Raw genomic sequence first — 27,473 nt, 5'->3', positions numbered from 1 at the left:
AAACAATTTAATTAAAGGCAACAAAATGACTTTAATTAAGGTCAACATATTAACTTTTGCTAGATATTGTGCTGATTACATTTCTTTCAATGCATCTTTATTATCATCTTGTTTTTACGTCTAAATTTACTAAAAAATATGTAGCAATAAAATCCAGAACGCTCTTTTGCATGATCTATCAGAATGGTGATCACTCCTATTCATGGTCATATCTACTCATGGCACTATCTATGGTGTGTCTTCTTGATCATGAATAGGAGTGATTTCTGTGAATAATAATTATAATTAAATCGTTCACAATAATAGTTATAATAAAAAAATTGTTGTAAGGTTTTTGAAAAAATATATAATGAAACTAAACGTGAATATTTCAACTTAAATAATGAACAGGAAAAATTAAATATTTTAAATAGTAAAACAAAAGAATCAGGCAATGTGAAAATTTTTGCTTTGACAGATCTTTAAGTTCAAAAATAGTTTTTTTTATTGCTCACAACACTGTGATTGCGTGGAGATTACATAGAGATTGTAGAATGATGGGGTGGCTTTTTCCATTATTGTACGAACTGTTAGTCAACGAATTTAGCTTACGAGATCTTTTAATTAAAAAATATTTTATAGTATCAGCAATCAAACGCAGAAACTATGCAAATTCAAGTACTTGCTTAGGGAAGAAGAGGAAAAAAAACACAACAACTATGTTTCATTCTTTACACTCGTAACAATAAGGTTATTGTAGAAATACACATCATAGTAGCTCTAGAAGCTGGAATCATAGAGATCGTACTGTATTATTTCCTCTCGATCTTTGTTGCACGGAATCTCTTCGGCCGGCGCGGATTACAATTCTTCTCAGCATTACAATGAAAAAAGTCTAAAAAAATTTTGCTTCAAAATTTCCTTTAAAAAACTGTGGGAAAGAAGGAAAATAACAACATAAAAGACCTTATATTGTGATATTCAAAGCTTTGTGAACTTCACTACCTATTGCTAGTGAATAAAAATATATTTACAGTTCTCACATGGTTACAGTCCTCATATGGTTACAGTTCCTTTAACTTCCGAAGATGATATGGTTCAACGTATAAGTATTATGGGTTAACTCAGAATTAATTTTTGGAAGAGAATAGTAATTTTAGTATTCTATCATTTCTTCACAAAACACCAAACTCCTTTGCTTATAAAGTATTTATACTTTCGAGAAAAGGAATTAATTATTTTTAAATAAAATACTAACCTATATTGAAACTACACTGTTAGAAATTCCTTGGAAAAATGGTTCAATAACAATTTATTTAATTGTTATTTTACCATATTCAAACAAAACAGTCAAATAACCATAAATAAGATAGTATTCAAACTATAAAGCCTATTTAAAGCCTATACTATAGAGCCTATTTTTCTTTCAGTTTTGCTGCATATATTGATGATCTATTGACTGAATTATATATTTAAAAGGTATATATATATATATATATAAAACCTTAACTAGATTGCGAAAAGTGGTCATCACTGTTACATATTTTTTGTGGTCATATGTTCTACATAGAACGCTGAACTCCACGTCGATTTATTAATACATATTTAAATACTGGAATAAGTTCTTGATCGACAAAATGCCAACTTATAGTTACACTAATGTTAAAATTCTATCTTTTAAAAACGGAATTTTCAAACGGAATGACATAAGCTTATCCCCGCTCGAAAACCTAATTTAACGCCACACTATCCAATCTATATGAGGCGGTGGTTGAAAAGGATCGTTGGTGATCTACCTAGTTTGCTTCTTGATGATATTCGTCTTTTGGGATTTGCATCATAAGCTGTCACGATTACCAATGCTCGGAAATACTTCATTGTCTCTCTGTCAGAATACATCTGCAGATTAATTACAAGGGACGGAAATCATGAAACTGTCTCGATTTATATTTCATGAGCAAGATTACACAAGACTAAAGCTGAACTTCAAGGAAAATATATTTCGAAACATATTATTGTTCAAATTGTCTAAAACTTTAATATGTAACCTAAATTCAATGATGTCACGGAGCAAATTCATTCTTCTTGTACCAGACTACGTGATATTGTCGTTTAATTTGTCTTTCGTCTAGTTTGTATTAATTCCACTCGATATTATATTTTAATGTATCAAAATTAAGGTTCAAAGTTGAACAGCGTTTTCTTTGAATTTTATTACACATATTGAAGATTTTACTGAATTAAATGCTAAGGGAATATGTGGTATCATTTCATTGCAACATGTGGTCATCATTGTCAAATGTTTTTGTGATGTTATTCTCTACAGAAAACACCGGACTCCTCCGAGAATTATTAAATATTTAAACACTGAAATAAGTTCTTCATCGACAAAATGCTAAACTATTGTTACAAATCCCACTTTCAAAAATGGAAGTTTCAAACCAAATGATATAAGCTTATCCCCGTTCGAAAACCTAATTTAACGCCAACAGTATCCGATCTATATGAGGCGGTAGTTGAAAAGGATCGCTGGTGATCTACCAAGTTTGCTTCTTGATGATATTCGTCTTTTGGGATTTGCATCATAAGCTGTCACGATTACCAATGCTGGGAAATATTTCATTGTCTCTCTGTCAGAATACATCTGCAGATTAATTACAAGGGACGGAAATCATGAATCAGCCACGATCACGCTAATGAAAAGTCATAAATTATGTCTCTGTCTTTCCTTTGAATCTATTCATCCACATCAAAACTAGAAACGGGCGGCAACTGTTCGCTTGTCAGTAAAGGGTTGTATGAGTTTTCTGTAGGATTAGTTTTCAGTAATTAAGATTTCTGGAATACTGTATTGAGCTGAAAGATAGGCTGATGGTGTCTGCGGATTGTTTTGGAATCGGAAGTATTAGGCGTGGCAAAGAAGCATTATTGAAATGTTTGAAGGTCTTAACTCAAAGAGGAAATTCGAAAATAACACTGTGAATATGTGAATAGAATACAAAGTATTTGCGTTATTATTTTCTTTCTACTAAACTTTTACTCCTTATTGCTGCTAGCTAAAATAAAATTATTTTGCCTTAAGATCATCATTAGAGTTTTAAGAAAACATTTTAATGTTTCTCTTTTGTGCCATTATTAACATGCATTAGAAACAAATGAAATATTTTTGTTGAAATTAATTGATTGAAATTAAAGCAGTCCCGCAACTGCCAGTTGTTGACCTAGAAGATCAGGGACGTTAAAGCTTCATAATTGCAAGGCCAACGACATTGTGTGCTGTAGAAAATTTAGAATCAAATTAGGGTAAAAATTACCAGTATTCAGGGTACCGGTATTTTTTTTATCACTAAATCCATTTTTTCAAAATGCATCAATCCTTAATTATAGAATTTATTGCTTAATTTAAAAAAGAGAAACCATACAGTTGGTAAATTTAATTTAGAAATCAACATTAAGTAATTTTGAACTCTAACACATTTTTAAACTAAAGAATAAATTTGGTCATACCGGAATGAAACACACAATAATAAACTGCATTTTCAGTTTTCCAACATCTGAATATTTCTTGAAAATTAGTGCTTTTCCCGAAACAATCATATAACTGTTTTGTAAAGCAAAGCTGCATTGAGACACAGGTTAGACTGAAAAATCCCATGGAAAACATCTCAGATTCAACTTTTTACACGCATATCAAATAAGCATGTCGCGTAAGACTGTAAGATTAGTTTGCTGACGCTAAACAATCAGTTTGAGAAACTAGACTTTTTAGTCAGGAGTTTGTACAATGTTTACTTTTCTTAATAATTATTTTTTAACCTAAATCTTTCGTTAAAATAAGATCCGCTAAGGTCTTTATTACATTCATAATTTTTTTAATTTTTTTTCACATGTTTTAAAACCATATCACTTTGCGGTTATTCAATTTCATTTAAAAAAATACAAATACTGCTCTTCCCCCTATTTTAGGATACCATAACAGTTTAATAGGTATTTTGATATTTAAAATATTGATTACACGAAATCTTGTATCTTAGAATTGCTTCAGAAAAATAATCACAGAATTTCTATGTTTTTTAGGTATTTACCTAATTAAAAAAACTAAGCAAAATGAGAATAAAAAAAAGTTTTGTTTATTTTCGTACTTCATGTATATATTACCAAAGCAAGATTTTATAGATCGCGCCATTTTGTTGTGCGTCGCACAACAAATAATCTGACAAAAAGAATATCTTCTTGGCTTTTATTTACATTACTTTGAAATGTCGTAGAGATAACGCTATTTTTGCCACACTTTGAACCATAAAGCAACCATAAAGACAATGTAAAAATGTATAACACTAAAAGTTTATAGCTTATACCGAATGTGGAAAAAAAGATTTCTCTCTTATTTTATAGGTTATCTGGCACCAAAATCGTTTCAGGATGGTAACAGCGCAGCTAGGGTCGCTTGTCACCTCGAAATATCGCTTCCATTAAATTTTATCGGAGATTTCCGCTTAGCATCCATTATGCACCTTTTTGGGTTTGACACGTCTAAATCACTTTGACTCTGCACTCTTTTCCTAACTCTGCATTTAGAGTTTGCCGTCAAGCTCCCAGGTGATCATCTTCATGGTAAACAGCAAGATAAATTATTTACGTCATTTTTGCTGCTTAAGCTTTAAAAGACGTGGAATGCAGAGGGGACTATCTGAAAACTGAATTTTTAATGATGTAATTGGGGAGATGCATCGACAACTTTTTTAGCTGGCTTCTAAGGATAATTATTTAACTTAATTATGCAAGTGTCAGTTGTCTAAAGTATAATTAGTGTTGATGTATTAGGTATTTAGTTACTTTAAAACAAAATAAATAATTTAGTTTTACCACTAAACGCAATTTGAGAATTTTTAACTTGAATTGAGTTGCCTTTCGATTTTTTTTCTCGAGAACGTTTGGCAGTTTTTAAATATTTTAATGAATTAAATATGTACTGTTGATGTGCTCAAGGATTTCGAAAGATAATTCAAGAAGTCTATATTAATTTAGTGTTATTTGATGTTAGTAATTTATGAAAGTACACTGAGGAAAAAAGTATGGTGAAAACTACCAGAGTATGGTGAAATGTAAATTGTTTCTGACTCGAGGGGAATAAGCGCTTAATTATTACCGAATTACCCGACTCGCTTTGGTAATGTTTTTGGTAACAATAACAATAAGATATGTTCTAAAGATCTGTGGTAATTTTTATCGTGATACCTTACAGCATGCCATAGAATCCATTTATATGGTAAAATTTACCTTCTAGGCTTGTATTTTTTACTATATATGCGGTAATAAAAATACAATTTTGAAAACCGGAACTTGCAATAAGCCATTACCTTATGAATGGAAAAATTATCAAACAAATAAATTAAATACCATATAATTTGGTTTTGTTATTCAGAATTATATTTTGGTTTATAATTTTTTTTGCATGAAATGTCATGACCATACAATATAGTTATTAATACAATACAGTTATAAATTGTTTTTAACCAAGCGGCGTTTTGCAAAGTGGCATACATTCAATGGTGACACGTTATAAAAAAAACTACCGTTACTTTTTTCAGAGATATGTTTTCGTTATTAATTTACAACTTCACCTAAATCAAAATACATATAATCAAAAATATACTTATTCCAATTATTCCAACTTATTCCAATTAGTTATCTTCCAATTTCCAAATGTTCAAATTTTAATTGTCGTTTGAATCTCCCACTTGCTTAAACAAGAAAGCTTAGAATTTTCGACAAAATAAGAATAAACAGCTAAAATTTAAAAAATTCACTAAATACTCCTCGCATAAATCCCGAAGCTCTATGGAATTTTTAATTAAAATTTATTTAAATTTTGTTTTGAACTGGAATGTTGTGTTTCGTCCTCAAAAATTGAAAAAGCTATCATTTGAACTGGAACAATTGCTCAAGGAACAGTTACTTTATAAATCAAGTGCGGTGCCATATTTTAATTAAATGTATGAGGTAGTTTTTTAAATTGATTTTTTTTAGTTAATTGCTAATTGAATTTTTGTTTCAAATTATATATTAATAGCTTGTTTTTGTTATGATCTAGATATCGTTATTAATAAAGGTAAAGTACAACTTAAAAAATTATTTTAATAGTTAACAGAAATATTTGAAGGGCTTCGTAAGATTTCCGGTAATTTTTAGTTATCAGGAAATTCACATTTTACATTTCCGCTAAATACAGAACTCCACTTTAGACTTCCAGGAAACTACCTAGTTAAAGAAAAAAAATGTTTATACCTTTCTTTTCTTAGATATGTTTTAGACAGTAGGCTGGTTTAACTCTCATTTAAACCTTTCGATTCGGCAAATATTTTGACGTATTTATAATTGGCTTTTGACTTTTGTTAAGGCTGGAATTGAGAGTCCCTGCTCTATAGGGAATTAGAAAATGAAAGAATAGAAAGAACAAATAGTAAATAAGAAAAAATAAAGGAGATAGTAAAGACTTTGGGAAAAAACAAGAAGTCTTAAGAATAGAATCATAAAAAGGAGCCTAATGAATAGAGTTTGAAAATTCAAGGTTTTTAAGTTTGTAAATAAAATCGTATTATCTTAGAATTCCTCTTCAGTAAATATAGAAATAATTATAGTTTGTATAACATTGCCTTTACCTTTGCATAAACATATGTCCCTTGCCTTTAATCCGAAGAACAACATAAAATTTTTCTTAAATAGGTAATCGTTTTGTATTTTATTTTCGATTTGAGAATTTCGACTTATGTATTGATAGAGAATTTTAATTGAGTATATAGGCTGAAACATTTGTAATCTTTTGTTTTGCCGTCCCCAATAAATGTTCTTTTCCAAAATATTATATGATACATTCTATACCAATCATTTTTGTTGTTGTTACTACTTATGCCACTTGCCAATATTAGCAGGCCTGCTTGAAACCAAGCGAATTTTTAAACCAGAAAGTGCATTTCTTGTTTTTAATCATTTTTACATAGTCATCATTTAATACACGGGGATTATTTGGCCCGCTAAATTCGAACTTATGATCTCTTGAACTCGGTACCAACGTTCTAAAAACCATGCTATCCCGGATCCTAATCAGTTTTAAAAGCCTCAATATTATAAATATCTCCGAAGTATCTAGTCACCATCTTAGATGTTTAAAAAATATTTCGAGCTTTGCATTCCAGGCTTAATTATATTGATAAGGACTAATTTACTTAAACCAATATAATAAAGGTGTTTATTTAAAATTTCAATATTTTTAGTTTTCGACCTTTTGAAAAAATGCTATTTTAGATCTTGTTTCAAGGCCCAGAGTTAAATGCAAGAGGAGCATCACAATTGCGTCTATGCAAAAACGGTGTCCGCGTGTGAACAGAACCTTGAACGGAGGCACAAGGCTTCATCGCAAGACGGTCTACTTAATCGCCAGAGTCTCCCGCCGCGATGCCGGCCATCACACTCCGACATATTCGATCAACTTTAAATTTCAAGGCAAATAAACAATCTTCATTTAAAAACTTAAGATAAATACTACTTATATACATCGCTTGAAACTTCAAAGTGGGATGATCCATAATATCTTTCGAATATACTGCAGCCTTAATATGGTTGCTAAATCAAGCTATATTTTTACAATATTCTAGCTTGATTACCTGGTATTATGGTGCAGCTAGAAAGCGAAAAATTTACAATTTAACTACTTACCACGTTAGCAACATATTATGGATCAAGGAGTGGACATTATGGACCACCGTTGATGATATTTGCAAAATTGTATTGTGGGTGTTAAATTAATTATATTTCTTTTTTTACACTTAATAATTTAATTGCTATTTAGCCAAAATCATTTTTTTCCAATCTCCATCCGATTACCACTCGTCATTTATGCATCAGTAAGGCAGATTTGTTAGTCACTCTTTCAGGGGCCCCATATTAGGTGGGCAAATGTTGTTCCCAAAGAAAGGACATATAGCAAAGAGAATGAAAAAAAAGGATGCCTTTTCCGGGATTCAAACCCATGACCTTTCTGATGTGAGGTTAGCTCTTTGACCACGACAGAGTCAGATTGGCTTAATCTACAATTATGTAATAAATGTGCGTTCAAGTCGTGTAGCTCTTGCTGACAGGACATGACTGCCTTTCAAAGCATATCCACCAAATCGGAAAACTTTCTGTCTGTCCCTTTTCTAATTCGGCAGATAGACTGAATTAAAACTACTTCCTAAAATGTGGTGAATCTGAAACGGCGGTGTACTGGCATGCTAGGAAGACTTTGAGGCAATGACTTCAGACACTTTCGCAGTTGTTGTTCCTCGTTATTTGGTTTATTCCATTGTATATTTTTACCTTTTATACTTCTTTTTCTTTGTCATTAGAAATAAAAAAAAATTAATGTATTCTATTTTAGTCCATCGTCTCATTCATTTAGTCTCCCCCATTCTTCTAAACACTCTTAATTTTATTTTAACTAAAAGTTACTGACTTTACGAGTTCTCAATTATTTCAGGAAATATTGAGCTTTATTTTAACTATTTTCCATCATAATCTCTCAACAGCATGGATTTTTACCGAGGATCAATAATTTTTTTGTTTTTCATGTCTATATAAATAGCTTAAATATTAACTATCAACATATACAATTGAAACTACGGCTTTGTCTGGGAATTTAATTACTTTTGAAAAATTTCAAGAAGTAAGACAAATAAACTTAAAATAAACATCATAAAATAACTTGTATCGTATATTATTTTATTCTATTGCTTCCTTTATTCTCCAGCCTAGATAAGTTGCTGTAAATTTTTGCTATTCCATCATGAGAATTCTACCATCAGTCGCTTTGAATTTTTGATAATCCAGCATAAGAATTTCACCATCCGTTGCTTTGAATTTTAGCTTTTCCTACAAGACAATTCCAACATTAGTTGATTTTAATCTCTGCTATTGTAGCATCACAATACTACCATTATTTGCATTTAATCTTTGCTATTCAAGCATTATTTTTCTACTATCATTGATTTAAATTTTTGCTATTACAGCATGATATTTCTACCATCTGTTGCTTAATAAAGTTTTATTATAATACTACATTTTTTTCCATTATTTACTTAAAATTTTTATACTTTTTTATTGTCATCGCAGTAGCTATTTTTAATTAATCTTGATAGATCTAATTTAACTGAAAACAATGATAATTTAAATGTAAAACAGCATAATCTTTCTGCCATATGTTGCTTTATAAAGTTTTATTGCAATACTGCATTTTTTCCATTATTTACTTAAAATTTTAACTCTTTTTTATTGTCATCGCAGTAGCTATTTTTATTTAATCTTGATAGACCTAATTTTACCGAGAACTGAAAACAATGATAATATAAACTAAGCAAAAGTTTCTGACATTCAAGTTCTCAACTATTCCAAGAAATAGTGAGCTTTAATAAAATTATTTATTTCATTACGACCTCAAAAAAGGATAGATTCTTCCCGGAGTTTGCTTCTCTCATATCAGTAAATAACACAATTAGAAAACACCCAGAGAAGCTATTAAAACGTCTTACGTGTCTAATAATTTAATTACTTTGAAATAATTTTGTTGTTGTTGTGGCTTATTCTCCAAATGTCTGACGAAGTCAGACGAGGTCCATCAAACCATTGACTCTCAGTAAATTGAGGACCAGAAGGGGGGATGAGTATATGTCCTCTCTGGAAATTCCCAAACAGTCCAGGATGTGTTCGGGAGATGCCTGCTCAGTTTGACATTTGGAGCAGACCTCGAAGATTCTCCTGCCTTCGAAAAATGAGAGACTTTTAGTGTGACCGGTTGCTAATCTGAAATAATTTTAAAATATGAAAGTGTTTTACTCTAGAAATAGTGTATTTTATTTCAGCATTTTGTTTCATAACTTTTAAGACCCATGATTCCAATCCAAGGCATTTACTTTATTTAAAACTTAAAACAAAGGAAATGCAAATTAGCTAAAAGTTACTGACTCTACAAGTTCTCTACTTTTCCAAGAAATATTGATCTTTTATCTAACCATTTTTCGATAAGGATCTCAAAAAATCTATCACGTACAACAGGGAACAACGTTTACTCATACTATCAAATTTTGACATTTACTTCTAAATTTTGCTGTTAAAACTGTTTATGGGAATAATAATTTAATTATTTCTTAGATGATATAGAAAATAGACTCATTCAAATAATTTTAGGGAATTTTATTTCAGCACATGGTATCATAAATTTTTAGACCCATGAATCCAATCTAAAACCTTTACTTTATATAAAACTTAAAACAATGAAACTGCAAGTTAGTTGAAAGTTACTGACTCTACAAGTTCTCAACTATTCCAAGAAATATTGAGCTTTTATCCAACTATTTTTCTATAACGATCTCAAAAAAGAATAGTTTCTTACTGGAGTCTGTTAGAATTTCAGCTTCTCTCATATCTATAAATAGCTCAATTAGTAATCATCAAGAGATGCTATTGAAACTACGGCAGTGGAGTAATGCTTCCGGTGGAGCCGTGAAGTTTTGCAGTTTAACTCACTAATTTTCTCGGGGGTGACATTCAAAAGGCCGTTCCACCTTATTTCGGAAATAGCACTAAAGAGGGTTAATATAATGGAAGTGATGAATCCTTTACGATGCAGCAGGGAACGACGTCTACGCATACTATTAAAATTTTCCTTCTTATTCGATATTCACTTACCTTCCCCCCAACCCCCTTAATTTCGTTTGCGGAAAAGTTTTGGACTAGCTTGAAAAGAGACGCTATCGATCGGATACGGTTACGGTTAGAAAGATTTTTTTTTCTTTTTTTGATCTAGCTCACCTAACGCTTTCTTTTTCCGCTTCAACTATTTGATGGGAAAGAAAAATACGATAGGAATTTTTTATAATATTTTTAAGTAAAGAATCTCGAGGTATTGTAGGGTAAGACATACGTGATATTTCTTTATTTCGATATTATTTTGTACCTTTTTTTTTCTCTCGAAATAGTTTCGCTTATGACAAGGAAGTTTTTTTTTCTTTTTTTTAAAGAAAAAGTTAGACGGTGAAGAATTTTTTTTTTATTTGTAATTTTGCACTTCTTAACTAGCTGGATATGAGTGAAAAAGTTATGTTGCTGATAGAAAGATATAAAAAAAATTTAGATTATGAAGTAAATTCTTATCTATACTTACATCTAAATCTATACTTATCTATGAGATGTTAAGGGCTAAAGTGGATTAAGTCTCAATTAGCAATTTGAAATAACGAAGGTTAGAGTTTATTAAGACTAGTTGAATTGAACATAATTGCAAAAATAGGCTTAGTTTAACACTAGAAACACGGAAAATTAGTATATGCCTTTACTGCCCAAAAGCAGTAAAAATGACTGGATTGTGAATGCGTAAATAAATGTGTTTTAAAATTAATTTTTAACAGTTTTAATATTATTTACAGTTATAGGGTAAGCTAACCAGTGAAGGAACACTTAAGCTTCGCTTGCATCTTAAAAAATCATATTAATTTCAAAATTCGTAATTTTAGTTAAATGACAGTGTCAACATATTTGTTACTAATTGCAAATTATGTAAAAAAATTGTAGAGAACTTACATAATATTGTTTTAAAGTTTTGGAGGTTCAAATAACAAGTAGTAAGAAGACCAAGTGAAGGAACAGCTCTTACCAGTGAATGAACACCCAGTAAAGGAACACTTAATTTTGGTTATTTTTTAATGCTCTTTATGAATTTATAAGCCATACAAATATTTAAAAACAAGCCTATTCTTGAAATTATAACATATAAATACTTGGAAAATGTTAACTTTTTTTTGTAATCATGAATTGAAAATTAAAGTGTCAACATATTAACACATACTGTTCATTCACTGGGAAATCTATGCCCAGTAAAGGAACATGCCTGTTCCCTCACTGGTTAGAAGTTGTTTTTCGTATTTTTAACATACTTTTGATGCGGAACATCACTAAAGGTACAAGAAAATTAAAGTTTATCTTTTATTTTCATTAACTTAGAAAAAAAACCAGTAAAGGAACACTTGTTCCTTCACTGGTTTTTCATCGTTTGGTGATCCAGTGAATAAACACCCCCTTATCTCAGTACTTTATTATGCTATGATGCTTAAAAAAAATAAAACGTAACTTCAATAACTATATTTTGAATTCTCTTTTTCACAGTGAGAAAAATAAAACTATTACATGCAATTAATTCCACTTCAAACATATAAATACAAACACTCACCTTATAATTTTTTCAAAGAAACAAGGTGTTGCAGAGATAATAACAAATTCAAAAATTTTTCCAGAGAAGTCTATTTGACCAGGTAATCCAAAACATTGCTAGATGACTTCCTATTGTTTGGCAGTAAGCTATTGTTACCAATCAATCTAAAGAAAAACTTTCAAATTCTTATTTTTAATCAATATATATGAAATGTTCCTTCACTGGGTAGTGTTCCTTCACTGGTTGGTTTACCCTATAACAAATTATTATTAAATATTAACAATAAAAAAATTATATGTTGTACAAAAAGTCGTTGTGTCATACATCATTGTTTTGCTAATTGAAATTAAAAGCAGTCAAAATGACTTCCTTAGGCAATCTAGTGTCAAAGGCCTTGTTTTAAAGGACAAAATAGTTATTATTATTTATTTTTACTTTTTTACCTTTTTTTTACTTAAAGTTTTATTTATGTTAAAGAAGTTATTTTCTTAAAGTGAAGAAGTAACGATTTTTTTTAAATTTTGCACTTTATGAATAGGGGGAAAAATTTATATATGGGAGAAAAAGTTTTGTTGCTTATGTTACATATAAGTATTGATTACACTGGGGGAACGAGTTTCTTGTTGCATTAATACAAATACTTGACCTTGATCAATTTCGGGATAACAAAGTAATTCATATTATCAATAACTTTTCTGAAAGACACATTTGTGCCAATCCTGTATAACTCTGCCATTTATCCTCCGCACACAGCCTCAAGCGTAGAACAATTCTACAGCATTATTTTCTGCTGTAACAAAGATTGAAATATATTCTTTTCATTCTTCAATACTAAATACAATACTCTCGATACATCTACAATACTCCTTATTTTGTACTAAACATATGATCCCTTTATGTATGTTAAAACAAAAAAAGTGAATTAACCCCAAATGAAAACACAAAAAAGGGCACACAATGGTTTCGGTTCCTTCAACAAGAATCCTTCTCAGTGACTAAACTTTAAATTATTATGAAGAAGTAGAGAGACAAAACATATGCCAAGGAATATTACCAAAAGGGACAAAGAAACAAATTGGAACCAGACAATAAAAGAAGCAAATTAAGAAACAAGTGTTACGCGATTTGGCGAGAACCAAAGGGTGCAAAAGTTTAAAACAGTATTAATTTTCAAATATTGGGAAATTATACGATATTAGAAAAATAATTAGCTAAATTTTTAGAAATTTTTCTTCATGTGGAATGATTCCCAGAAATCATGTGTAGTAGATGAAGAGCAGAGTTGAAAGATTTTATGAAAAGCGAACGACTAGAGTTCCACCTACGAAGGGCCATGTAAGAACGGTTAATAGATTTATTTTTGATAGATCTTTCGTGATTTGTAGACCAAATACGCTTAGCAACACATTGACATGAAATTTGTTAAATACACCTGCTATTAACACCAGCAGCAGTGTATTTAAGACGCCAGCAGCGAAGTTAAGTTTGTTTACATGGGAGAAAACAAGTTTTGAATCAATTTTATTCAAAATCTTGACAATTTGGGAAATTATATTTGAATGATAAAGAAAACAATCAAGTGTTTAAAATTCGAATTAGAGATTGGTGGATTGTGAGATTCATTTTATGAAATATAATCAATTATATTACATGGTAAACCGTGAGCTACGGGAAAAGCTTAAAGGTAAAGGAGTTAGCTCTATATTGGAGAGATGACTATTTGAACAAATCTTAGATGCTAGTAAGGCATTCAGCTTTTGGTTAGGGGGACAGAATGAAAAGTTATGGGGAGGGAGTGATACTGCCAACAGTTTCAAATAAACAAGCTTGAGAAATTTACAATTACGAACAATAAGAAAGTCCAAGAAAAGTAAAAACGTATTAAGTTCCTGTTCAAATGTACGATTAAAAATGATGATGGACTGCTCTAAGCAAATGCGAGTAGTTGTACTAGTTCGACAATTTCAGCTTAGCTAAAGTGAAGCTTTTTATGTCTTTTTTTAAATCAATTATAGACGACAATGAACTGGAACCTTAGAGAATAAAAATTTCACATCAAAAGAGGCCATTTTGTTTTTGTTAGGTTTAAATATATAAAGATCATTAAAAAATCCTTAGGAATGTTTGACAGAAAGTGAATTTATATTGAGTAGTGGGGATAAAACAGAAACACGATGCAAAGCTAATTTATAAGAAGCGGTGCCAATCTGAAGAACAATGGGTCTAAAAGGTATACCAGCCTTATGAACTTTCAGCAAAGCGTAAAACTAAACAAAGAATTAGTAGAAGTAAGCGAATATTTCAGATTGTAAGGAATAGTTACCTAAATCATAACGGCATATTTGATTTTATTCAACTCATCAGCCCTTGGATCTTTAGGCAATACTCCATATTGCCCTTCATCAATTAGGTTTAGATATTCCTGTATTTATTAACTTCGTCTAGACTTACTATTAGACACCATCTATAAGATTTAGTAATGACAATGTCCGAGTTAGACATCAGAGATTTTCATTCAGAAGTAACAGTTCTGCCAAGTTTATTGTCAGATAGCCTAGAATTTAAATTAATAGTATTGGAAATCAGATGTTGAATAGATTCGTTTTGGGAGATACTGAGAACGCTAAATTTAAAATTCCTCTTAATTGTTGAGTAATTAGCCTTCCTTATCTTATTTACTAATTGACATTGCCCATGTACTATGAATTCTGTAGATTCATGCATGCAATTTATAATTGAATAGGAAATTAATAAATGATAATTTTTCTTAGACGTTCTTATTAGGCGTAATTACGATGAATTTGTACAATACATTTCCACTTTCAACAGTGCATCTACGTAATATGACACCGGATTCAATTATCTTCGAAAAGATGGACTTTCTGCCCTTAACACCGCAACTTTACCCAGNTCTAAAGCTCTGCTATTAGACTTTCAATTGCAATACTATTTCATAAAATCACAAAAATGCCTTTGAAGAAATTGGACAAAAAGCTAATTGGTCAAGTACAAGCATTTTTAGAACTTCGCTGGAGCCACAGGATTATACAAACCCATTTTAAAAAGAAAGGTTTTGCGATTTCACTCAGCCATATCAGTCGCATCAAGAATTCGAAACTCGGATCGATGCAAAATAATGCAAAACCGAGAAAAAGTGGACGGCAAGCAAATTGAAGAAATCAGATTTGCAGAAGCTTGATAAGATGACATCAAAACCGGATCCTCCAACACAGACAAGCATGGCTAAAGCTCTTAACGGGAGTCAGCAAGTTGTAAGCTATCAACTAAAACAAAAGTTGAAGAAAAAATGCCATAAAAAACCTAAATGTCATCATTTAAGTGAGAGATCGGTGCAGATTAGGAGGCAACGCTTATGGCCTCTCTACAAGCTTCTCTGTAAGGACAGATGGCGAAAGTTCATTACAACTGATGAAGCTTGGATCTATCTATCTGATACCAATGCTAAATCTAAAGTTCAATATCTTAGCCGTGGACAGAACAGGCGAGACTTGACACCATCAACCACGGTGCCTCATGTCAAAGGCGTAATGGTTTGGATGGGCATATCCGCCCATGGTGTGACCAAACCTCGGTTTGTGAAACCTGGGGCCCAAAATAAATTTTGAGTATTCCATACAGAAGATATTAAAGCCCTTTTTTAAGGATGATTACTGCAGATTGTACTCTAATAGTGATGCTGTGTTCCATCAGGACTCTGCCCCATCGCATGCATCTAAGGTCACCCAGAAATTCCTAACAGATCAGCAAGTGAAATTCCTGAGACCAGAACAATGGATTCCAAACAGTCCTGATGCTTCACCATGCGACTATTTCCTATGGGGACATCTGAAAAACAAACTGAATAAGAAAAGATTTTCTACATTGAGAGGCCTTCAAAGAGCTATTAGAGAAGAGGTGAAGAAAATCCCCCAGGAAATCATTTTGCGGGCTTTAAAATCATGGCCGAAGCGTTGTAGACAAATCTATTATGCCGGAGGTCGACATATTGAGAAACATCGCTGAATTTATGTAATAAATTTTGGAAATATAAACACTCAAAAATGATCCCTATATTTTTGTTACCCTGTAATATGACACCGGATTCAATTATCTTCGAAAAGATGGACTTTCTGCCCTTAACACCATAACTTTACCCAAAGGTTAACTATTTGACCATAATTAATATATAAATTAAAATCTTTTCCTCCCAAACTTATGAAAATTATGAAACTAACAGATTAAATCATAAACTCGAAACATATTTCTCAGTTTAAAGACAAGTATTGCAAATGTGGCAGCGTAAAGTTTATATTCACTTAAACATTGGACTTAAAAATTCAACGTCGTATTTCGTTATATCAGAAAGAAATATAAATCATTGGAACTTTATTTCCCTTATTACAAGATCTAAACTTGTTTCCAATAATTTGGATGAATAAATAATTCAAAACATATTTCTCAGTTTAAAGACAAGTATTGCAAATGTGGCAGCGTAAAGTTTATATTCACTTAAACATTGGACTTAAAAATTCAACTTCGTATTTCGTTATACCAGAAAGAAATATAAATCATTTGAACTTTATTTCCCTTATTACAAGATCTAATCTTGTTTCCAATAATTTGGATGATTAAATAATTCGAAACATATTTCTCAGTTTAAAGACAAGTGTTGCAAATGTGGCAGCGTAAAGTTTATATTCACTTAAACATTGGACTTAAAAATTCAACTTCGCATTTCGTTATACCAAAAAGAAATATAAATCATTTGAACTTTATTTCCCATATTACAAGATCTAAACTCGTTTCCAATAATTTGCAAGAATAAATAATTCCCAAATTACCTCCATCGATTCTGTTTTCGCATGATTACTTAAAGAGACCTGTTGCTAAAAATCTTTTAATGAGCAACCTTAAATATAGGGTTTTCCAGATTTATTTTTAGATGCAATAACAAGAATTATGCTTCCTACCTAACCAACTTATTAGTTATTTGCCACGATATTCTGCTAGGAGTCAAATAAGTAATAAATTTCCACTTGCAACAGTGCTTCTATTATGGCCTCAGATTCAATTACCTTCGCCAATTTAGAAAGGGGAAACTCTACTCTTAGCGCCAGATTTTACCCAAAGGCTATTTATTCGACTAGAATTAGTAAGGAGTCGATGTTAGCCTAATCAAGGTGCCCTAGCAATTGATATTAATGTCGTTCACCCCTTCTAAATTTTTTTCAGGGATAGCTTAGGGGATGTCAAGCTCGAGCATTATTTTTCTAATCAAAGAAAATTATATTTTCTCGGTTTTTAAGGAATAAATTGATTATTATTATGAGTTATAATTATTACATAATTGGCTGAAGGGCCTTTTTATTACTTCATATAAAGAGTTATCAATAATCCATACTCCCATGGTTTTCTTGGTAATTATAGAATTAGAGTTTTTCTTTTTTTTCGCTTTTGACAAACATTTGGAGTTTTAAAGCAAAAATCGAAATTTTTCATATTAGAAATCGATGCGAATAGATGCTTTGTAAAACCGTTTAATTGTAGTGTTTTAAACATTAATTAACGTAAAACGTATTCGTAATGTACTTATGCAATACTTGAGCTAATAAATAAATTAGCTAAGTTTAATTTGAAACTTCAAGTGCTTAGCCAGATTTACTGTGTTTCGATCATTGTTCCACTTAATTTTTAAATTTAAACATCGAATCTTCTTTAATTGCAGTTAAGAAAAAGCTTTATAATTTGGTTTCCTCTTTAAAACTCAATAATTCATTTAAATTCTAATGTTTCTTATAGGCTTTAAAACTTAAAATTATGCAATGGTCTTAAACTAATTGGTTTTGATTCTGTTTGGGTCAAAATAAGTTTGAGTTTAAAATATATTTCCCCTTATTTCTTAAAATAGACTTCATGTTTGTATTTTTTTAATTTAGGAATTTTGAATCAGATATTTGGATCTCTTAAATCATTACAGGTTCCACGATTCCGTGCGGTCCCTGTCATTTCTCATATATATATATATTTTTTTTTTGCATCATACTTAGTTTAAATCAATGCTTGATGACATTGCGTAGTACCCTTTAAATTTCGAGCAATCTACAAGATTCCGTCTATCGTGTGTCTATATAAACTATAAAAGCAACTCAACTTAAATGCATAATTAGGAAAACAGCTTGGGTGTTCGTGACTGATTGGCTATAAGCGTATGATTCCTATCGCGGTAAGTCTTGATTACTGGTAGCATCACTGTTACCAAGTTTTTTATGTCAAATATATTATAGACTATAGTCTATTGTTTTGCTCCGTGAAATGGAAACTGCTAGAAAATGTGAATGGTATTGTTTATTTGCTTGTGTAACTAGAGAGTCCGTTGATTCGATATGAACTCGAATTGCAACGCTTTTAAAAGTTGCTATATACTCAGGTTCAATCAGATTGTTTTCAGAAAACTTAGTTCTACATTTAACGTTTATGAGACAAAAGGTGTTAAAAAGCGATAATTTGTCAAATATTGTTAATATTTCATCTGAATAAATTAAATACTTCTGTATGAATGCACGTAATTTGTTTTCGCATAACATAAATAATAGTAGTATAATTAAAAACATCAAATACAAATAAGAAACCGAAAGAAATGGAAGCCGTAAATGATAACTAAATGATAAATTTCTCGTAAAAATATGGTTAATAACAATTCATTTAATTGCTATTTTACCATATCCACACAAAACTGTCAAATAAAAGTAAATAAGACGGTGTTCAAAATATTAACTGTGAGAAAAACATTTTAACTATTTTCACCTTATGCGATGAAACAACAAGAAGCCTATCGCACCGACTAGATCTATCTACTAAAGTCACACAGCTGGGTACATATTAAAACCGAGAGGGCTAATCTGTCAATCTTACGATTGGCAGAACGGGGGTTCGAGTCCTTGCGTTAAAACCACAATATTTCCTCTATTCCCTTCAACGCAAGAGGAGTTTTCAATGTCCTGCACTCCCTAATTTGTGACCCTGGACTATTCAGATACGATACTCTCATTCACGCACAGATGAGAGCAATATAAAGCTGCACGAAAAGATTAGCATTTTCCATCTCTTAATAGAGGTGAGTGAAATAACCAGATAAACTATTTAAACCACATTTCATGATTCATTTGATAAAACACAACCTAACTGTAATGCTTGCTATTTAATAAAGAGCCTAGCTCCAATGTCCAGTTAAATAATTTTTGCAACTTTGAAACCATACTAGTTATAAATCGTAAAATAAACGTATAGATTTGTTTTCATTTCTTTTAAAACAATACTAGTTGTTAAAGGTTTCAAAGTAGTAAAGGTAAAAAATTATTTTTAAGACGGAATTCTGTCGGTTATTTTACCAAAATTTTAGAATAAAAATTCAAACAGAATAAATTAAGAAAATATACATTAGAATAAAAGTTTTTTTAAAAACTATAGTTGTAATGCATGGAAATTCCTTTATAATTTTAGGAAAAGTAAAAATATATTATAAAGATTACGAAAAGTATATTAGAAAGAAAATTATATTAGAAAGTATATTCTTAGATTCCTCTTACTTATTCCTGGAAATTCAACATCTGACGGTAGAATAATGCAAGCATTATAGTACACACTTCAAATAGAGGACACACTCACCTACAAGAAAAAAAAAACATATTTCATTAAAAATTAATGAATTTTACAGCGATGCCAGCTTTAATAGTTTCAAAAAATCCAATCAAGTTACATAGACATATTTAAAAAAAAGTTGTTTCAAGAACAAACTATGCATTTTTTAAAAATGAGTTATAAATTTAATACCCAGTTTAGATCCAAAAATGTTCAACTTAAAAACCATCTTTCTTAATTATTAGTGGATAAAAAAAAATTATAAATTTTAGATATTTAAATTTTTTTGATGTTTTTGGAATTATAATACCTAGCTCATAAAAAATCTTCAAATTTTCCAGTGAATACAAATATAAAAAGAGGAATTAAAGTTTAACATTTGATGAGGCGAGAAAAATGTAACAGCTGAAAAAAAAACAAACGAAGAAAAAAAGTTAAAAATTTTAATAGGATATGTTCAGTTTTAATATTTATCTTACTATGTTTTATATAAAATTGACTATTCATATTAAAATTATGTTTTACGATGAAAATAAAAAAAACATTTTACGAAAAGTTATTATGTAAGAAACAAATTATATATTACAAAGCATAGAACGTTTGCCTTAATGTACATTTTCATAAGATCGCAAAAATAAATAATATTTTTATTTTTTACAGTGTTTAACTTAATTGTTCTCACCGATTAATTGCAACTTTTTTTCTATCCTAATATCTATAGTTTTGTATCAAAAATATTAATTAATTTTATATTGTATGTCTGCATATAAATCTTAATCTGTTTTATTTCCAATTAAAAATTGTTTGGTGTTTTTCATACTATCGCATTGATATATTTTGATTTGGTTATATACTTACAATATTAGAAAGCACTCTTTTTCGCTTATATATCGTTAGAGATCATGACGAGATTAAATCGCTCATATGCTGCAATAGCGGCAGAACTTAAAAAATCAAGTTTTGAGGTAACTGGGTTTAAAGTTTTCATTGCTGAGCAAAATGCATAAGAAATGCTTTAGTTTGCTTAAATGAAGATTACCTTCAAGTTGAATTATGAGTTGTGCTATTATTGCTGCTGAAAGAATGTGTATTGTCATATCCACACCTGTTGTTAGTCCAAAACGCGTGTTTTTTGAGTTGTGCCACTATTGCACCCCTTGAGAGATATTTTTTCCTTATTTGGTTTTCCGGCTTTATTTTCTTTTTAACTTTTAAATATTTTTAAGATCATTTTATTTAATAATAATTCTTCTTCTCTTTAAAAACATATTTTCCCTTGCTTCTTTTGCATTTTTAACTTATTTTACTGATTCTATGTACTTTGCTTTATGTACCAGCAGCTTATACGCAATAATTAAAAAATAAACTTATTTATACTGTTTATATATACGTATATGTATAGATTTTTCGCGCATAGTTCAGATTACATAGAATATTTTNTACCTTCAAGTTGAATTATGAGTTGTGCTATTATTGCTGCTGAAAGAATGTGTATTGTCATATCCACACTTGTTCTTAGTCCAAAACGCGTGTTTTTTGAGTTGTGCCACTATTGCACCCCTTGAGAGATATTTTTTCCTTATTTGGTTTTCCGGCTTTATTTTCTTTTTAACTTTTAAATATTTTTAAGATCATTTTGTTTAATAATAATTCTTCTTCTCTTTAAAAACATATTTTCCCTTGCTTCTTTTGCATTTTTAACTTATTTTACGGATTCTATGTACTTTGCTTTATGTACCAGCAGCTTATGCGCAATAATTAAAAAATAAACTTATTTGTTTCTTTATATTGTTTATATATACGTATATGTATAGATTTTTTGTGCATAGTTTAGATAAGATAGAATATTTTATTCTTGACGCCTAGCCTGTAAAAGAGTAAGAAGAAATCTCGTGTTTAAAAATAAAGAATAAATTTTCAAATAGATTTTGATGGATGAAGCGAGGGTCGTATGAAGTGATATATCTATCAACAAACTTCTAAGGAGGGTCAGAAAAATAATAGTTCATTGCGAAGGTTGTAAATCGATTGGCATGCACTAGGCGTGCCTCTGGTGTCAATTATGGCATTTCTTAAGACATCAATTTTCGACAGATAAGATTTATTGTTCTTAGGTTATAAGCTATTTTAAATCATTGGACGAAGGTTTTATGAGCTATTTAAATGTATTAATGACTTTCGAGCAAGCTGTAAAATATTTTATGCATACCGTCTTTGTTTGGATAATGAAGATGTTGTTATTAAGTTTCCTATCATTTACCATATTGCCCTTCAGCTATGTGTGATATGTAAAAGTAATTTAATTACTTCTATTCCATGTTCTTCTGTTTTTGTTTAAGGCAAGTAAATCTATAAGTATGTCTATAGAGCTCAAGTTTAGCCGACGCTCTTAGCCATATAACAGTACAAATTTATTTCTTTTTTTATACTAACTATATTGTCGTCAAATTCAGTTTGTTGCTCTTGCGATAAGCAAGCTCTTACAACAAGCTGGATGGCAGTGCAGGTTTTAATCGTTTTCTTATGATACAAGTTGAATTTTTCCACTCGCAACAAGCTAGATACGACAAGCTAACTTTTACGTCAAGCTAGATGGTATTACAAGTTTCAATCGTTTTCTTATGATACAAGCTAAATTTCTCCTTTTGCGACAAGCTATTTACGAGAAACTAGCTTTTACGTCAAGCTGAATGGCATTACGAGTTTCAATTGTTTTCTTTTGATACAAGTTTAATTTCTGCACTTGCGACAAACTAGATACGAGAAGCTTGTTCTTACGACAAGCTGAATGGCATTTCAAGTTTCTTATGATATAAGCTGAATTTCTCCACTTGTGACAAGCTAGATACGAGAAGCTTGTTCTTAAGACAAGCTGAATGGCATTACAAGCTTCACTCGTGTTCTTATGATATAGGTGGAATTTCTCCACTACAAAAAATTTAAAATTCTTCGAAGTTAGTCAGCTTATAGACTAAAAACTAAAATAAACAAATAAATAAAAAAGAACCTTCGAAATAGATAGAAACTAAGTGGAATAAAGGGGGAAAATGTCAGAGAATTCTTTCACATAACTTCACTTACGCAAGTTCACTTACGTATGTTTTACGAAAGCTCTATAGAGAATCAAGGTTGTTTTGTTGTATCGTTAGGTTGTTCTGTTGTAATTGCACTGCACTGAAAGCACATATACATACGTAAACGTGCAGTATAATATGTGAAAATACTAAATATCTTTATATATTTTTTTATCATCTGAAATAGCTCCATGTTTCCACGTTTTTCGAAATTGATTCGTGTAGTCATTATTGTTTTACACGTAATTAAAATAAAAGGAATTTTTTTAACTAAATAAAAGGATTTTTCGAATAACGTGATTTTTTTAAAATTACCAATTGAACGCCAAATTTTTTATTGTTTAGTTTATTACTTATTATTACTTTTTATTTATATATGGCTTTATTGGTAGCCAATCCATATAATACAGGCAACAAAAACAAAAAAGAAGAGATTATGAGTAATATTAATAGATGAACAATAAGAATACACGACATAACTCTAACTCAAAAATCAGTTAGATTAAATTTAAGAATACAAGAGAGTTTCAAAACTGACATGCCTCAATAATTTCGTTTTAGAAAATAAGAAGAAAAATTACAAAAGTCTTATCAATGAAATTTATTTGGTAATAAATTTTCAAAATCGTATCTTTCCAAATATATCCTTTTTAAATGATCGATATACTTCAGTGCAGAACTGCAAAACATTTTTCCTTCATTCATAAGTGTAGACATAAAATTTTCTTTTAAATATGTACTAAATAAAAATTTTGACACTAAGAAATGTTTTGATGTATTTAATATTTTCCCCTTCCTAAACCAAAAATTATTTTATTAATTTTCATCTCTCACAACGTTAATACCATGTCAAGAAATTAAAAATGCTACATTCTGTTCTAAATACTTTTTTGATTATAATCTAACAATGACAAAAAAGTATCCTATTTAATGTTTCAGAAAAATATGTATTTACATATGTATATAGATATTTTTTTATGTGTCAATAATTTTATCTTAATACTACTCTCTGAACGTAACCCCAATAAACTGACACTTTTGTTTTTCCACTATTATGCTTTTGAAAAAAAATTCTTTGAATCGGTAAATCCTTTTCGAAAAATAGAGGATTTAGAACTAAACTTGTGCGCATCATTTTTATCCCAATCGGAGAAAAAAAAACTTTCAAAGCGCTTATCTTTCGTTTTGTGAAGTAGATCTAAGAGATAATAAGTTTTTTGCCTACGTATGATCAAATTCTAAATCTGTATATGCTGGCTTTTTAAAATCTTTTGATTTCAGAATAAAGAAAGGCAGCGTCTCACAGATGATTGCGGAAAAAAATTGATCTTCCTTTACACTCTAATCCTACAAAAACTTTAATACAAATGCCTTATCGCCAATATCATAAAAAAGTTTAAAAAAGTTTCAATTGTTTTATTTTATGCTATGATGCCATGTTGGTATATATTAAAAGCAGGTATTACCTTGCAAAAAGACTTCCAATTTATTTTCTTATTACTATGTATATGTTCTTAACATTACTTTGAAGGTCCAGCCTGGTTAGTAGGACGTTGTACTCGTGTTCATGAGAACGAAAGTTCAAACCGAGCAGACCGAATAATCTTTGAGTATTAAATTTGACTAGTACACGTTAAATATGGCGGGGTCACAAAGTCCTCCAAGTTATTACAGCAAATCGATACATCTACTGATCCTAGAGTTCTCTTGTCTTCTGGATTGGGTACAAAATTCGAAAGCTATGGAGTTAAACATTGGAAGTCGTAAACTCAAATTTAGATCGGCTCTGTAACAACGGTTATAAATTACAAAACAATACTCTGATATGAAGGGTGCCTTAAAAATGTTGATTTGAAATACTATATTGGGCGTAACTACCACTACGAAAATTAAACTTCAATTCACTGGTATAAAGACATGCTAACTTGATTCAATCAAGAGGTTTAATCTAAATGACGAACCCTCTTGCCCAATAAATGATAATTATGTGGAGAACTCTTATAATAATATTATAACAAATTTCCCTGATAATAATAATTCCCATTCTACGAACGACAACGAGATCATTAATATTATCAAAAAGTTAAAAAACCGAAAGGCCCCAGGGCCTGACAATATCACCAATGAGATGTTGAAAAACTCACCCCCTAGCATCATTCCAATCTTAACAAATATTTTCAATACATGTATCAAAAACTGCTACTTCCCAAATAACTGGAAGAAATCAGACATAATTCTCTTCCCCAAACCAGGGAAAGATGCCTCAAACCCCAATAACCACAGACCTATCAGCTTACTTTCAACCATTTCCAAAGTTTTCGAAAACGTTATTAAGATCAGACTTAACAGCTACCTAACTAATTTGCCTGATGAACAATATGGCTTCAGGGCCAATCTCTCTACAACTAAACAAGTAATTACTCTTATGGAATTTATAAGCAACGGTAAATTTAAAAGAGAAACAATGGCCCTTATCCTACTCGACGTCGCCAAGGCGTTCGATCGGGTATGGCATAAGGGTCTCATTGTAANAAACTTTAATACAAATGCCTTATCGCCAATATCATAAAAGCTTTAAAAAAAAATTTCAATTGTTTTATTTTATGCTATGGTGCCATGTTGGTATATATTAAGAGCAGGTATTACCTTGCAAAAAGACTTCTAATTTATTTTCTTACTGCTATGTATACGTTCCTAACATTACTTTGAAGGTCCAGCCTGGTTTGTAGGACGTTGGACTCGTGTTCATGAGAATGAAAGTTCAAATCGAGCTGACCGAATAATCTTTGAGTATTAAATTTGACTAGTACATGTTAAATATGCCGGGGTCACAAAGTCCTCCAAGTTATTGTAACAAATCAATACATCTACTGATCCCGGAGTCCCCTTGTTTTCTGGATTGGGGACAAAATTAGAAGACTATGGAGTTAAACATTGGAAGTCGTAAACTCAAACTTGGATTAGCTCTGTAACAACTGTTACAAATTATAAAGCATTTCTCTGATATGAAGGGTGTCTTAAAAATGTTGATTTGAAATACTATATGGGGCGTAACTACCACTACGAAAATTAAACATCAATTCACTGGTATAAAGACATGCTAACTTGATTCAATCAAGAGGTACCTTTTGATAGATAAAGGTTGGCATAGTCGATAAATCCACTCCCACATTGGTGACCTCCGGACGTGATTAAAACGCGCAGTAACGCCCACAAAGCATAATAACTTGACGGTAACGCCTACTTCGATGGATTGTCCACATTGAACAGTTGACTTGCTACTTGTGACTGAAAAAGGCAACATCGAAAGCTACGACGTGATGTTAATACACGTCTCACATTCAGCACTCAACAAAGCTCTCCCGGTCATTCACAAGTACAGCAACTAGTGGTATTCGTTAATCGAATTTCTATCCCTGATAAAATTCTGCTGGGGGAGTAATGTGGCATAACTACCACTACGAAAATTAAACATCAATTCACTGGTATAAAGACATGCTAACTTGATTCAATCAAGAGGTACCTTTTGATAGATAAAGGTTGGCATAGTCGATAACTCCGCCCCCACACTATATAAAAATATTATATGAGCAAGGAAAGCAAGGTTTAAGACTTATATTGCCATCCCAGAAACAAAAAAATGTCATTTTACGCCACCAGATGGTAGCCAGTATTCGTATTGCTGACGTACATCTAAGAGCTTTGTACATGTGATACTCTCTAGCTTACCTGATAAATAAAACCTTTTATATTTTTTTACTAGGGGACTAAGCCCCCTGTACATTGACGCTCACCAACCCCGATGATTGCTTGGCGATAATTGCTATTTCTTGGCATAAAATAGTTAAAACTATTCAACTAAAACTACACGTTCTAAAAAATACATTTGTGCCCCCAATTCCCACATCCAAATATTTCCCTTTTGATACTATTAAGATCTATTAGTGAACATAAATCTATTTTCTAAGTAATCATTTTTTGAAGTAACATTTAAAATTATAAGTATATTATTACAACAAATTTGGTGAGTTCACAACTGTAATTTAATATTTTGATGCCTAACGGACAGACGTATTTTAGATGAAATGTTTGCATTCATGACATTGCACATGAAGCTGAAAGTTAAGTTCTAAATCATTTAGCGAATCTCTTTACAATAATATATTACACTAATATAATTGTATATTAGTGTTATTTACACCAGAAAATAATAACTGTAAAATGGTTAATAAGATCAGACACTGATTTAAATAACTTTATCTTAAAATTTAACGTAGGATTTTGATGATCATATTTAAATGAAATGATTATGATAATTAATCTCCCTCTCTCTCTCTCACTCTATATATAAATATATAGGGGAGAGTGGGGTCAATTGTAACATTTTTTACTTAACTATTTTTAACTAACAAAAAATCCAATATATTATTAGTATTAATTGACAGACGAGTAAAGTAGACTATCCTCTACTAGAAAAAAAAATAAATACCTGATTTTAAATATTATTATATTAGTTATTAACAATTTTTGACAGTCGTGCA

At 30.6% G+C, this 27,473-nt stretch overlaps 1 protein-coding gene across 1 annotated transcript in view; it reads right to left on the bottom strand.

Annotated features, from left to right (window-relative positions):
* The window catches only part of LOC107454903 (protein turtle), a 954,328-nt gene that overhangs the window by 730,083 nt on the left and 196,772 nt on the right, over nt 1-27,473 (bottom strand). The window lies entirely within an intron of this gene.

This window comes from Parasteatoda tepidariorum, chromosome 8, assembly GCF_043381705.1.
Source record: "Parasteatoda tepidariorum isolate YZ-2023 chromosome 8, CAS_Ptep_4.0, whole genome shotgun sequence".
Lineage (NCBI taxonomy): Eukaryota > Metazoa > Arthropoda > Arachnida > Araneae > Theridiidae > Parasteatoda > Parasteatoda tepidariorum.
This window is presented reverse-complemented; position numbering and strand designations above follow the sequence as displayed.